The sequence below is a fragment of the Pristis pectinata genome, chromosome 20 (genome assembly GCF_009764475.1).
Source record: "Pristis pectinata isolate sPriPec2 chromosome 20, sPriPec2.1.pri, whole genome shotgun sequence".
NCBI lineage: Eukaryota > Metazoa > Chordata > Chondrichthyes > Rhinopristiformes > Pristidae > Pristis > Pristis pectinata.
Window position 1 is genome coordinate 10,208,640 of NC_067424.1, and position 14,359 is coordinate 10,222,998.

Sequence of the window (14,359 nt, forward strand, 5' to 3'; positions counted from 1 at the left end):
CATTCAAGATTGCAAGAAAATTGGGTAAGTGCTTGTTTCCACTGGTAGGAGAAAGGACACAGACTTAATTGCCTGAAAGCTGAGCAGCAGATGAGGTGAAATATTTTTAGGCAGGAAGATTCAAGAGGACAAGAACATAAAAGCAAGGATGTACTGCTGAGACTCTATAAGGCATTAGTCAGAATGTATTTGGAATAATGTGAGCAATTTTGGGCCCCATATCTAAGCAAAGATGTGCTGACCCTGGAGAGGGTTCAGAGGAGGTTCACAACAATGATCCCAGGAATGAAAGACTTAACAATATGAGGAGCCTTTGATGTCTCTGGGCCTGTACTCAATGGAGTTCAGAAGGATAAAGGGGGAATCTCATTGAAACCTACCGGATACTGAAAGGCCTGGATAGAGTGGACGTGGAGAGGATGTTTCCATTAGTAGGAGAGTTGAGGATCAAAGAGCACACCCTTAGAACAAAGGAACATCCTTTTAAAACTGAGATGAGGAGTAATTTCTTCAGCCAGAGGGTGGTGAATCTGTCGAATTTGCTGCCACAGAGGGCTGTGGAGGCCTAGTCATTGTGTGTATTTAAGGTAGATATTGATAGGTTCTTGATTGGTAAGGGAGTTAAGGTTTACGGGGAGAAGGTGGTTGAAAAATAATTAGCCATGATTTTGCATTTGATATTTTCCTTCTTAGAGCAAGGAAGATGAAGGGAAATTCACAGCAGCATTCAAAATTGCGAGGAATTTGGGTAAGTGCTTATTTCCACCGGTAGGAGAAAGGACACAAAGGACACAAGGACAAAAGACACTACAAGAAAAATCCAAAATGGCAGAGCAGACTCGATAGGCTGAATGGCCTAATTCTGCTTCTATATCTTGTGGTCTAAGATATGGAATGCATTGTCTTAGAAGGATGATGCTGATTTTACAACTGTTGAAGAAAATTGATATATAATTAAAACGGGAACATTTTCAGGACTGTGGAGTAAGAATGAGGTAGTGTGTCAAATCATTAGCTTTCTAGACAATGAGAACTTGTGCGCCCCCCGTGCTGTATTGCTTTATGATTCTATTAAAATGATGCTTCTTTCTACTCTCCAGGTTCTCTCTGATCCATCTGTTATACTCAGACTGGAGTAAAATTCAACAAATGTGGCAGCCCCCTCTACGTTGCCCACGTAGAGTCCAGACAGTGAGTGTTGGCAAGCCATTGAACCTCATTCTGCTCACTTCCACAAGAATTGCTTCCAGCAAGGATTACATGATATCGATCATATATTGGAACCACAGTCACTGTTTATCCTTCTCAGCTTCATGAAGACGATGAAACTATTATCAACCTGACTTGGATTCATTTACCGGGTCTGCTCAGTGTTTAAGCCTTGGGCTTTCCTAGTCGGAATGCTCAGTGATACACAACGAGTTCAGAACAGACAGCACTGACTGTTAAATTGCTGGAATGCATTCTGCTGCTTTGGTCAGTGTGTCTGATCCAGCAGTCTATAGAACCATAGAACCATAGAACAATACAGCACAATACAGGCCCTTTGGACCACCATGTTGTGCTGGTCTATGTTACATCAGAATATAAGAACATAAGAATTAGGAGCAGGAGAACCATTTGGCCCTTTGAGCCTGTTCTGCTATTTATTAAGAACATGGCTGATATTTTACATCACTGCCATTTTCCTGCCCTATCTTCATATCTCTTGAAATTGATCCTCTTAATATCCAGAGATCTAGCAATCTCTGTTTTAAATGAATTCAGTGGCTGATCCTCCACACTCCTCTGGGGGGGGAGGATTCCAATGATTCACCACCCTCTGAGTGAAGAAATTTCACCTCATCTCAGTCCTAAATGAGCAACCCTTTATTCTGAGACTGTGACCCTTGGAATTGACGGTCTTCACCCAAGGGAAATACCTTCTCTACATCGAGCTGTGGTGAAGATTTGCAAGTCTCTATGAGAGCTGGAGAGACTATGTCCAGTCTTCTCAATCTCTCCTCATGTGCCAAAGCAACCATCCCTGGAACCAACCTAGTGAACCCTCACTGTACTCCCTCTATTGTAGAGCAGGCTCAAAGTGCCCAAGAATCTACTCCTGCTCCTATTTCTTATGTTTCTTTTTTCCATGGTAAGTACATCATTTTTGAGCTTAGGAGAGCAAATCTGTACTCAATACAGCAGGTGTGGATTCATCAAGGCCTACATAAATGCTGAAGTTTTGCTGTATTCAGGTGTGAAGCAAAGGTCAGCTTTTAGATCCCTATTGAGTACTTCTGTGAGTAATTTGGCAAATTGAGGCTGTTTCTGTTAGTTTTGTTTTTATAATGCACTTCATATTGATTTAAGTCCATTCAATGGAGAACTGGCATATCGAACTGTAACACTTAAAGAGTCAGTTGCAATTCCATCACTTTTCCACCTTTATTTTTAGTAATTTTCTCCTTATCAAGATGCCTATTCCATAGCACTCTCAGGCCAAGGGGTGCCAAATAGCTTAAAACTTATTTTGCATAAGGTATGTCTAACAACCAGCCAGAAAAAATAAGTAGAATTTAAGAAATAGAGCTGGAGTATGCCTTGATGGTTCCTTGAACCTGCTCTGTCATGGAATAAGATCATGGCTGATCTGATTTGGGCCTCAACACTTTCATCTCTCTTCCCCATAATCCTGGAGTCCTCAATGGAGCAAATATTTGTCTATTTCTGCCTTGGATATATTCAGTGGTTCATTCTTTCATTCCCCTTGAAAGGAAACATCCTCTCAGCACCTACATGTCAAATCCCCTCAAAATCTTTTATGTTTCAAAAAGATCACTTCTCTTTCTTTAAAACTCCAATGAATATAGAAGCATTAGAACAAACTGCTGGAGGATCTCAGCGGGTCAAGCAGCATCTGTGGAAGTAAAGGGATGGTCGAGACCCTCTCTGCATCAGGACACACTTATTGTAGGTCCAATGAATACAGATCCAACTTGTTCAACTTTTGCTCATAATTCAGCCCCATTATCTCAGGAATCAACTGAGTGAACCTTCTTGGAATCACAGGCATTACAAGTACACCCTGCCTTAAATAGTGAAACCAGAATTGTATACAATACTTCAGGAGTGTCCTCACCAATGTCCTGTACACTGAAGTAAGGTTTCTCCATTTTTAAGATCCATCTCCTTTGCAATAAAAGCCAGCATTTCATTTGGCTTCTTGATTATTTGCTGAACCTGCCTGTTAACTTTCTGTGTTTCATGCCTGAGGATACCCAGATCTCTCTACAGCATCATTCTGTGGTCTCTCTACAGTTCAACAATATTTTGCATTTCTACCAAAGTGGATAACCTCATATTTCTCCACTGTCTGCTAAATGTTGTGCACACTCACTCACAGTTCCTTCCCAGGTTACGACAGGGTTCTGTTCCTGAGAACTCATTGTAACATGGACAGTTTGCAAGCCAGAAGTGCGGACTCCTGGCAATATGTTTAAATAAAAACACTGGCCAACCAAGGGCAACCTGCAGTTAAACAGAGCACTTAACTCAACCATTCAGGTATAGCCGTGAATTGAGTTCCCACATGGCAGAAGATGCCTGCAGCCCCACAGCAGCCGGCAACTCCATCCCACTGGTATCCCAAACGCTCATTCATAGGATAGACTGTATATAAGTCGGGTGTTCATAATGTGGGGAAGACCAGTATCTATCTCCCTTTGTGTTCTCCTTTTGTTTTTGTAGTTTATTAGCTTGCTTTCATTAACACAGTCTGGATTATTAATTACTTTACTTGACGGACTGATGTCTGCATTGCACAACGAGATATCCTTTTTTTGTTTATAAGGAAAAGTTTATCTTTTTGTTCTTTATGTCTTCATGGCATCATGCATTTGGCAGGACTTATATTGTAACTGCATGTGTTTATAAAATGGGAAGGTATTCTGTTTCTTAACAAAGAATATATGTTTTTAACATTTGTCAGTAGTTATACTTTTCTAAGATCAAATATTTATATTAACCTATAACAATATGAGAAAGAGAATAGTGTTTCACTCAATGTTGAGCACCAGATACCTCTGCTTTGCTTATGCCCTCTCGCCTTGTCTATCTGCCTCGCAGATTTTCTTTCTGGATGCACTCACTGGAAGAGAGAGCTTTCATGTTACATTTTCTAGTACAGGGAAGATCACTCCATTGCAGCCATAGTGAACCTCTTTTGGCTAAAGAAAGAGAAGTAGCAAAAGAAAATAAAGAGTATGAAACAGACAAGTTGTCCAAGCAGGCTTCTGATTCTCAGTCATGTAATCTCCGTTTAGTTTCTTCGTTGTAATCTTTCACCATCTGATATGGACAGACACACAGCCATGCATTCATAGCTGGGAGCTTTAGCATTAATCTAATCTGAACCTAGGCTTTGTGTTGCAGTTATATAAGATGTTGGTGAAGTCTCACTTGGAGTATTGTGTACTGTTTTTGTCACCCTGTTACAGGAAGGATGTTATAGAAAGAGTGCAGAAAAGATTTACTAGGATGTTGTCTGGACTTGGGGGCCTAATTTACAAGGAGAGGTTGCATAGACTAGGACTTTATTCCCCAGTACGTAGGAGATTGAGGGGTGACCTGATAGAGGTGTATAAGATCACGAGGGGCATAGACAGGGTGAAAGCGCATAGTCTTTTTCCCAGGGAGGAGCTGCTAAAAACATAGGTTTAAGATCAGCACCGAGAGATCTAAAAGGGACATCAGGGTTAGCTTCTTCACACAAAGGGTGGTGCGTATTTGGAACGAGCTGCCAGAAATAGTGGTTGAGGCAGGCACATTAGCAACATTTAAAAGCCATCTTGATAAGTACATGGATAGGAGGGTTTTAGAGGGCTATGGGCCAAATGCGGGCAGATGGGGCAAGAGTTGGCATGGAAGAGTTGGGCTGAAGGGCCTGTTTGCATGCTGTATGACACTATGAATCTATGACTCCATGACTCTAACCAGGCAGATACACAGCAATACCAGCAAGAATGGTGCACATACGCAGCTTCCATTTCTCTTGTTCTAATGCTTTAGGATGCATCATAACATCGCTAAGTGCTTGCTTACATTTCTGTAACATCCCTGATCATGCTCGAGCAGTTCCAGAGGGTGGGCCATATTGTCTGCATGCTTGAGACTGAATTCCCAAAACAAGCGCTCTACCCTGACCTCTGTCACAGCAACAGATTCCCAGCAGATGAGAGAAAATACTTCAAGAACATCTTCAAAAGCTCCATGATATGATAACACTCTTAGCTAATGGAATCCTTGGCCCAAGACTCCTTAAAGCAGTGGAGGAGCACCCAGAAGGCACCAAACACTTTGACTCTCTGGGGAGGCCAAGTGTAGGCAACAGAAAGTGCACACAACACAACACAACCCACCCACCTGCCCATCAGTCTCCACCTGTCCCACGGGCGAATCATGCATAGAGCTCACTAGTCATGTGACATTTTCAGAGCTGTAATGGGAGCAGGTCATCTACTACCGTAACGGGGCTGCCTGAACACAGCCACAACATCCCACTCAGCTCCTGCCATGGTTCACCTGCTGCTAAAATCCTGACAGCTTTGTTACTTCGGGATTTGACTACTTCAGTGCATCATTGTGGCCTTCCCTGTTCTGCCTCACAGTCCTGATAAACAAGATCAACCAAAGTTCTGTTACCTGTATTGTAATTTGCATTGACTCTTTCATTCATCACTCCTTAACCACACTTCTGCTTATGCTGTGCCTTGATTTTAAATCTCTTAACCTTTTTTTTAAAAATCCCTCTATTATTTCCCTTTTTCAATATAATATCCAGCTGTAGAACCCAAGAAGACACATGCGCTTCATCAGCTCCAGCTTTGTAGCATTTCTGAGCCTATCTCATTTTTTAAAAATTATTCCATCTTTGGGAACCATGCCTTCAGCTGCTAAAACCCTAGCCTCTGAACTTCCTACCCCACACTTCTCCACCTCCCTATCAGCCTTTCCTTCTTTCAGACAGTAACTAGCTTTGGCTCAATACTTTATGTGTCTCTTTTGAAGCACCGTGTAAGTTTTACAATGCTAAAGGCTTCACATAAGCACAAATCATTCTTGATGTTGACAGTGAGAGTTTAGAATGAGATTGTCGCTATAAATCCAATTGGGTTAATCCAGGATAAACTTTCTTAACTAATGAATGGCGAGAATTCATTGGTTAATGAATCAGTCAATAGTTATCTAGCACAAGGCGTATCATAGAGGCATCTTAAATTCCCCCATGACCTATTCCTGTTTTAACATGATCGCTGGCCCTATAATCTATTAAGATATTTATGCTCTGGCTACATTTGCCTCTTCATCATTTATTAGGTTAATGACTCAAAGAAATATGGAACACAATAGAAAAAAAGCAAAAGCTTATAGGGTGAGATGATGCAACAGGGTAGGAGAAAGCTCCTGAGGAGCAGTTGGTCTGAATAGTCTCTATCTATAGGGCCTAAATAAAATAGAAAGTGTTCCATAAGGGTATGAAGCAATATCCATGGATAACTTTCAGGGGTATGGGTACTGCAGCATTAATACATAAATTATTGGACTAGTATCCAGGGACAAGAGTTCAAACCACATCGTGACAATGGGGAATTTTAATTCAAATAATTAAGCAAGGTCTGAAAAAAATTGTAATATCACTAACAGTGACTATGAAAATAGATCATAGAAAATAGTTGTTAAAATTCTTCAGGGAAGTAAATCTGCCATCCTTACCTGGTCTTGGCTTGTATGTGACTCCAGACCCACCAATGTAGTTGACTCTTAACTGCAGTTAGGCACAAATTATAAATGTTGGCCTTGCAGGTGCTGCACACGTTCTGTGAATTAATAAAAAAAGATTGATAAATTGGTCTACTATTGTCACATGTCCCGAGGTACAGTGAAAAACTGCCTTGCATGCCATCCATACAGATCAGTTCATCACATCAGTGCATCGAGGTAATACAAGGGAAAAGCAATTCAGGGTAAAGTGTTGTAGTTGCAGAGAAACTGCAGTGCAGGCAGACAATAAGGTGCAAGGCCATGACGAGGTAGATTGTGAGGTCAAGAGTCCATCTTATTGTACAAGGGGACCAATAGTCTTATAACAGCTGGATAGAAGCTGTCCTTGAGCCTGGTGGTACGTGCTTTCAGGCCTTTGTATCTTCTGTCCTATGGGAGGGGGAAGAAGACAAAATATCTGGGGTGGGTGGGGTCTTTGATTATGTTGGCTGCTTTACTGAGGCAGCGAGAAGTATAGACAGTGTAGACAAGTATAGAGATTGGCTAGATATGTACAGGGGACAATGCAGCCAGTGCTCTCCTTGTATAACATGCATGATCAGTTTTCTCTGAGAAGTTACTTGTAAGAGTTTTGTGCATTTCTAAATAATTTACATTGTTATATATAATTATGTAGCATAACAACCTATTCCAGCTGGAGATAATTGAGGTGAATAACAGCTGTCCCACTGAATTGGTATCCGTGGCTGCTATGCATATAAAGGGTAAAGGAGGATTTGTACTTGGTACCAGTGGGGATGCCTGGAGCCAACTCATGAACTGATAATAGTCTAGCAACCCTGAATAAGGACAAGATGATTAATTTTGCATTTGAACTTCTGTGAACAAGGAAGACAATTTCTGACAAGGCATTCAGGCGGCAGAGAGAGAGAGAGAGAGAGCGAGAGAGAGCGAGAGAGAGAGCGAGCGAGCGAGCACTGTTGGGGAGAAAGCTTCCACAGAAACGGGAAGCGATATGTGATAACTTGCTGTCAGTATTATGGTCGGACATTCCTTTAAATTTAAAATTTGAAAGCTGAATAGATCTGCAATAACCCGTGTCAATCTGTCTCACCTCGGTCTCAGAAGTTATGAGTTCAAGTCTTTCTGATGAGACATTAATGTAAGGGCTTGTCAGTCTGGTAGATATGAAAGATCCCATGCCACTGTTTTAAAGAGGGGAAGGCAGTTAAGCCCAATGCCTTAGCCATTGTATATCCCTCAGTTAATATTAGTAAAGTAGATTATTTTGTCAATATAAAGGTAAAATCTTGCTGCATAGTGAAAATTGGCTTGCACACTTTCCTACATTACAGCAGTGGTTACAGTTCAAAAAATATTTAATTTTCTGTAAGACATTCTGAATCATTTTGAGGCTGAAAAAGGCATTGAGAGTGGAAACACAAGGTTTTCTGAAAAAGGAGGACATCTCAGATCTCCTGGAGTGGAAGGCCTCATCTTGAGAACAGATATGGCGGAGACGGAGAAACTGAGAGAAAAGACTGTTGTCCTCACAAGAGACGGTTTCTGTAAATGGAGGACTTCTCAGACGTCCTGGAGTGCAAAGCCTCATCTCCAGGACAGATGGGACGGATTCTGAAAAAGGACATCTCTGATATCCCAGAGTGGAGGGCCTATTCTCGAGAATGGAAAACTGAGTTAACATTACAGGTTGTTGACCTTTCATCAGCATTGGCCAGATTTGATATAAACTGGAAAGGGTGGTAAGGTGTTGTTGTTGAATTCAGTCCTGAGGGCTGTAACGTGGCTAGGTTGGAAGATGACCAACCTGGCAGCCTTGGCTTCCAAGTGCTCTTCAACATGGAAGAGCACTGATTCATCAGCTGAGGGAGGACAGTTGGTGGTAAAGTGGTTTCTTTGTTATGTTTGATTTAATACTAAGATACTTCATTGGTTCTGACTTCAGAAGTAGGAGTGGGATGGAGAATTAATGTGCCATAGTGTTTTGCAGACAGTCACCTAATCTGTTATCAGATTCTCCAACATAGAGGAGACCACACAGAGAACGCCGAAAACCTCAGGTAAAACTATTATATGAAGAGGGTGATAAATGTGAATAAGCTATCTGGGTATTTCAGATTTCTTGGGTTCTGGAACTGGTCGGGTACTCTTAAATGTTTTATGTTCTTATATTTCTGAGATACAACTGAAGGAATGCATCACTGATCACTGTAGTCATTGATCAGCCAAAAACCATAAAGATAACTTTCAACATTATTGCACATTTATATGAAGTTACAGGCAAGTCTCAAAGTCGTCTGCAGAGTCAGTTACCTCTCTGTGCTAGGACCCATGCTAAGGTTCCCTAAACGGGATTAGTATATGATCTCCGTAAATAAGTGAGAAACTATAAAGCATAAGGCCACTCAGTCCATTGAAGCTCATTCCTCTAGAATATTAAGAAAATGCACTTTGAATAATTCAAATATCATAGCCCCTATTACTTAGCGTGGTGAATTATTTGAAATATTTATCACTTTGAGTAAAATGTTTCTCCTTCTGGCCCTGTCTTACATTGACTTGTCATGCATTTACATTTATCTTATCAAACTTTATTTTCATGTTTTACTTTGAAGCATTAAAATGAGTTTACCTTATCTACATCAATTAATATTTTACTAGTTGTTCTTCCACATATTGTTCCTAAATTTATATGCATTGGATTCATGCATTTTTCTCCAATTGCTGATGCATGGCACTTTGGGGATTGCAGCTAAAAAGTCCCCTTGCTTATTCCTGCTCTCTTTAAATCTTCCTTCTCTCTCTGTAAACTAATTTTCTTCCATTCTAATATTATTTCAGTGCAAAATGGCTCCTCTTCATATTGTACATCTTCTGTCTGGGCTTCACCTGTTGGTGCTTTCCATTGGTTTCTTTCATCCCCAATTCCAAGAATAATCACATAATGTCAAGAATCAGCTGGAGATATGTGCTCGCTTAATGTTATTTAATTATGGTTTTGGCAAGCTCTTGAATGCATAATTCTTTCCCCTACCACTGTTCCTATATTGCAAGAGGCAATAATTAGTTGGAGTCCAGAGCCCATTTAAACAATTGATGCGCAATGAAGCATTTTTTTTTTGGGAGTTACACCACTGGAATTGAAAGTCAGCTAGATGGATTGGATCTTATTGTCAAATACAGGTGGAAGGTGTCTGTTAGACTGGGATTAGTTATAAGCCCTGGTGGATAAATTGAGGTAAGCAATCGGACAAAGTTATGTAAAATGTGCATTGTACCTAAACGTGGGGACTGGTGTCTAATTTGGGAGAGCTGTCTCACAGATTAGTTAGCTTGACTTAGTCATCCTCATGGAATCATCCTTTTCAGATGATGTGCCAGACTCTTTCTTCAGAATCCCTAGTGCATCCATCCTACAGGGAGGACAGACACAGTGGTACCTGGGAGTCCTTGTTATTGACTTCAAAACCCATGAAGTCTCTTAGCATTAAGTCAAACAGAGCAAGGAAACCACTTTACCACCAACTGTCCTCCCTCAGCTGATGAATCAGGGATCTTCCATATTGAAAAGCACTTGAAAGACGAGGCTGACAAGTTGGTCATCTCCATCCTTAAAGATGGCAGGGGCCAGGATGTAAGTGCTAAAGATAAGGCTGAAGCATTCACAATTACATTAAGCCAGAACTACCAAATGGATAATCAACCCCTGCTTCCATCTGAGATCCCCTCCATCACAGAAGCCAGTCTTCAACCAATTTGATTCATGGAATGGCTATGAGGGCATGTGCTATGAGGAGAGGTTAGATAAACTTAGGTTGTTTTCTCTGGAGCGGCAGACGCTGAGGGGAGACCTGATAGAAGTTTATAAGATTATGAGAGGCACAGGTAGAGTAGACAGCTAGTATCTTTTTCGCAGGATCGAAATTTCTAATACTAGAGGGCATGCATTTAAGGTGGGGGGGGGGGTAAGTTCAAAGGAGATGCGCGGGTCAAGTTTTTTATACAGACAATGATGGGTGCCTGGAATGGGTTGCCAGGGGTGATGGTGCAGGCAAATATGACAGAGGTGCTTAAGAGACTCTTAGGTTGGCATATGGATGTGCAGAGAATGGAGGGATATGGACATTGTGTAGGCAGAAGGGATTAGTTTAGTTAGGCATTTAATTACTAGCACCTGTGCTGTGCTGTTCGATGATTCACTCTACATGAAAACAAGAAATGGTTGAAAGTACTAGATACAGCAAAATCTACAGGACCAGATGTGGATCTACTGAAGAACTAACCACAGCTCTAGCCAACCTGTTCCACCATCGTTACAACATGGCATCTACCTATCGTCGGTGAAGATCGCCCAAGCACGTCCTATTCACTAGAGGCAGGACAAATCCATCCGACTAATTACCGCCAATCATTCTACTGTCAACCATCAGCATAGTGATGTAAGATGCCATCAACAGTGCTAGCCCGTGACACATACAGTCCAATAACCTGCTCACCTATGCTCAGTTTGGGTTTTGCTGGGATCACTTAGTTCTAGATCTTATCACAGCCTTGATCCAAACGTAACTCAAAGAACTGAACTCCAGAGCCAAAGCAAAAGTGCCCAATCTTGAGATCAAACTGTATTGGATCAAATGTGCACATCAAAGGCAAAACTCCAATGCTTGAGGTCATAGCTCACACAAATGAAATTGGCTGTGGTTGTTGGAGGTAAATCTTTCCAGCCCCAGGGCATCGGGCTGGAATTCCTCAGAACAGTGCTCCAGGCATAAATATCTTCAATGACCTTTTTCCATCAAAAGAACAAAAGTGGGAATGTTTGCAACTGTGTGATTTAGTTCCACTTCCTTCCCCTCAGTAAATAAAGCATTCCATGCCTGCATGCAGTAAGATGTAGGCATGGGTTGATAAGTTACATTCATGCCACAAGAGTGCCAGACAATGACTATCTCCAACAAGAGGGAGTTCAGTCAGCCAACCTCAATATTCAATGGCATTGTGATCTTTGAGTCCCCCACGGTCAACGTCTTGGGGAATCAACACTGATCAAAATATAAATTGGACCAAGCACATAAACATGAAGGCTGCAAGGACATGTCAGCGGCAGGGTGAGTTACTAATGCCTGAAGCCTTTTCGTCATCTACTGCACACTATTCTCAATTGACTTGATCTAGCTCTAATAGTACTCAAGAAGCTTGACACCATCCAGTCTAAGTGTCCTTATTGTATAAAATTATGTAAAATTTATGTTTAATTTATGTTTTTCTTCTGAATGCTGCTTATATGATGCTAAGTGCCTGTGATTCTGCTGCAAGTGAGCTTTTCATTGCACCTGTGCATACATGTACTTGTGCATATGACAATAAACTCGACTCGACTTGATTGGTACACCATCCACCACCCAAAATATTAATTCTCTTCACCACCAGGGCTGCAGCATGTACCATCTACAAAATACACAGCAGTTACTCACTTGGGTTTCCCCAATATCACCTCCCAAGTCTGCAACCTTTACAACCAAAAAGGACAATGTATGCAAATGTTTGGGAACATACCACCAGCAGACTCCCCTCCAAGCCACAAACCATTCTGATCTGGAAATAAATTGACATTCCTTCATTATCACTGGGTCTAATTCCCAGAACTTGCTACCCAACAGCATAGTTAGAGCACCCACACTGGAATGACTGATCCGAAAAGACGGATCAGTTAGAAACTTGGGTGAAGCATTGGGAGGTGGACTTTAATCCTGACAAGTGCAAGGTGATGCACTTTGGGAAGTCAAATAGGGATAGGACATGTGCAATAAATGATAGAACACTGAGGAATGTGGATAAACAGAGAGACCTAAGTCCATAGTTCCCATAAAGTAGGAAAACAGGTTGATTGGGTGGTGAAGAAGACATATGGCATGCTTGCCTTCACAGGTCAGGGCATAGAAAATAAGAGTTGGGACATTATGTTGCAATTTACAAAACACTGGTTGGGCTGTACTTGGAGCACTGTGTCCAGTTCTGGTCACCAGACTATAGGAAGGATGTGATTGCACTGGAGAGAGTGCAGAGTGCAAACTACATTTAATTTATCTATTTTTTGTGAATGCTGCTTCTATGATGCTATGTGCCTGTGATGCTGCTGCAAGTAACTTTTTCATTGCACCTGTGCATACATGTACTTGTGCATATGACAGTAAACTCAACTTTGAGGGTATTCACCAGGATGTTGCCTGGAGTGGAGAACTTTTGTTATGGAAAGAAATAAGAAAGGCTGGGCTTGTTTTCCCTGGAATGAAAGTGACCTGATATGCTATGAGAGGCATAGGTAAAAAAATTTTTTCCCATGGTCAGGGTATCAAAAACAAGAGGGCATGGTTTTAAGGTGAGAAGTATGAGATTTAAAGAGGACCTGAGGGGTAAGTTTCTTTTTACACAGAGAGCGGTTGATACCTGAGATGCGATGCCAGAGGAGGTGGTGGTACAATTACACTGTTTAAGAGACCATAAGACATGGGAGCAGGATTAGGTCATTTGGCCCATCGAGTCTGCTCCGCTATTCAATCATGGCTGATTTATTATTCCCTCTCAACCCCATTCTCCTGCCTTTACCCCGTAACCTTTGACACCATTGCTAATCAAGAAGCTATTAACCTCCGCTTTAATTATACTCAATGACTTGGCCTCCACAGCCGTCTGTGGCAACGAATTCCACAGATTCACCATCCTCTGACTGAAGAAATTCCTCCTCATCTCTGTTCTAAAGGGATGTCCTTCTATTCTGAGGCTGTGCCCTCTGGTCCTAGAGTCTCCCACTACTGGAAACATCCTCTCCATGTTCACTCTATCCACCCCTTTCAATATTCCGTTGGTTTCAATAAGATTCTTCCCATCCTTCTAAACTCCAGTGAGTCATCAAACACTCCTCATACACTAACCTTTAATTCCCGGGGTCATTCTCATTAACCTCCTCTGGACCCTCTCCAATGCCAGCACACCTTTCCTTAAATACGGGACCCAAAACTGCTCACAATACTCCAACTGTGGTCTGACCAATGCTTTATAAAGCCTCAGCATTACATTCTTGCTTTTATATCCCCGTCTTCTCGAAATGAATGCTATCATTGCATTTACCTTCCTTACTACCGACTCAACCTGCAAGTTAAACTTTAGAGAATCCTGCACTAGGACTCCCAAATCCCTTCGCACCTCTGATTTCTGAATTCTCTCCCCATTCAGAAAATAGTCTATGCCTTTATTCCTCCTACCAAAGTACATGACCATATACTTCCCTACACTGTATTCCATCTACCATTCTCCCAACCTATCCAAGTCCTTCTGCAGACTCCCTGCTTCCTCAACACTACCTACCCCTCCATCTATCTTTGTATCAGCCACTAACTTATCCACAAAGCCATCAATTCCCTCATCCCGATCATTAGAGGTATTTAGACAAACACTTAATGAGGTAAGGCATTACAGGATAAGGTCCTAATGTGGGTAAATGGGATTAACGTTGATGGGGAAAAAGGTCGGCATGGACATGGCGGGCTGAAGAGATGTTTCTTTGCTGTACAACTCT

The 14,359-nt window shown here is 41.6% G+C and overlaps 1 protein-coding gene across 13 annotated transcripts in view; it reads right to left on the minus strand.

Moving 5' to 3' along the window:
- Positions 1-14,359, minus strand: part of lrrn2 (leucine rich repeat neuronal 2) — a 207,221-nt gene that overhangs the window by 93,399 nt on the left and 99,463 nt on the right. For 7 of the 13 annotated variants that reach the window (XM_052034996.1, XM_052034990.1, XM_052034984.1 and 4 more), the window contains exon 2: positions 6,754-6,857. The gene's annotated coding sequence lies outside the window, so the exon portion shown is untranslated. Of the gene's footprint in view, positions 1-4,062; positions 4,130-6,753; positions 6,858-7,876; positions 7,968-10,061; positions 10,172-14,359 lie in introns of those variants that run through there. The other 6 variants (XM_052034991.1, XM_052034997.1, XM_052034985.1 and 3 more) reach the window with 4 other exon arrangements.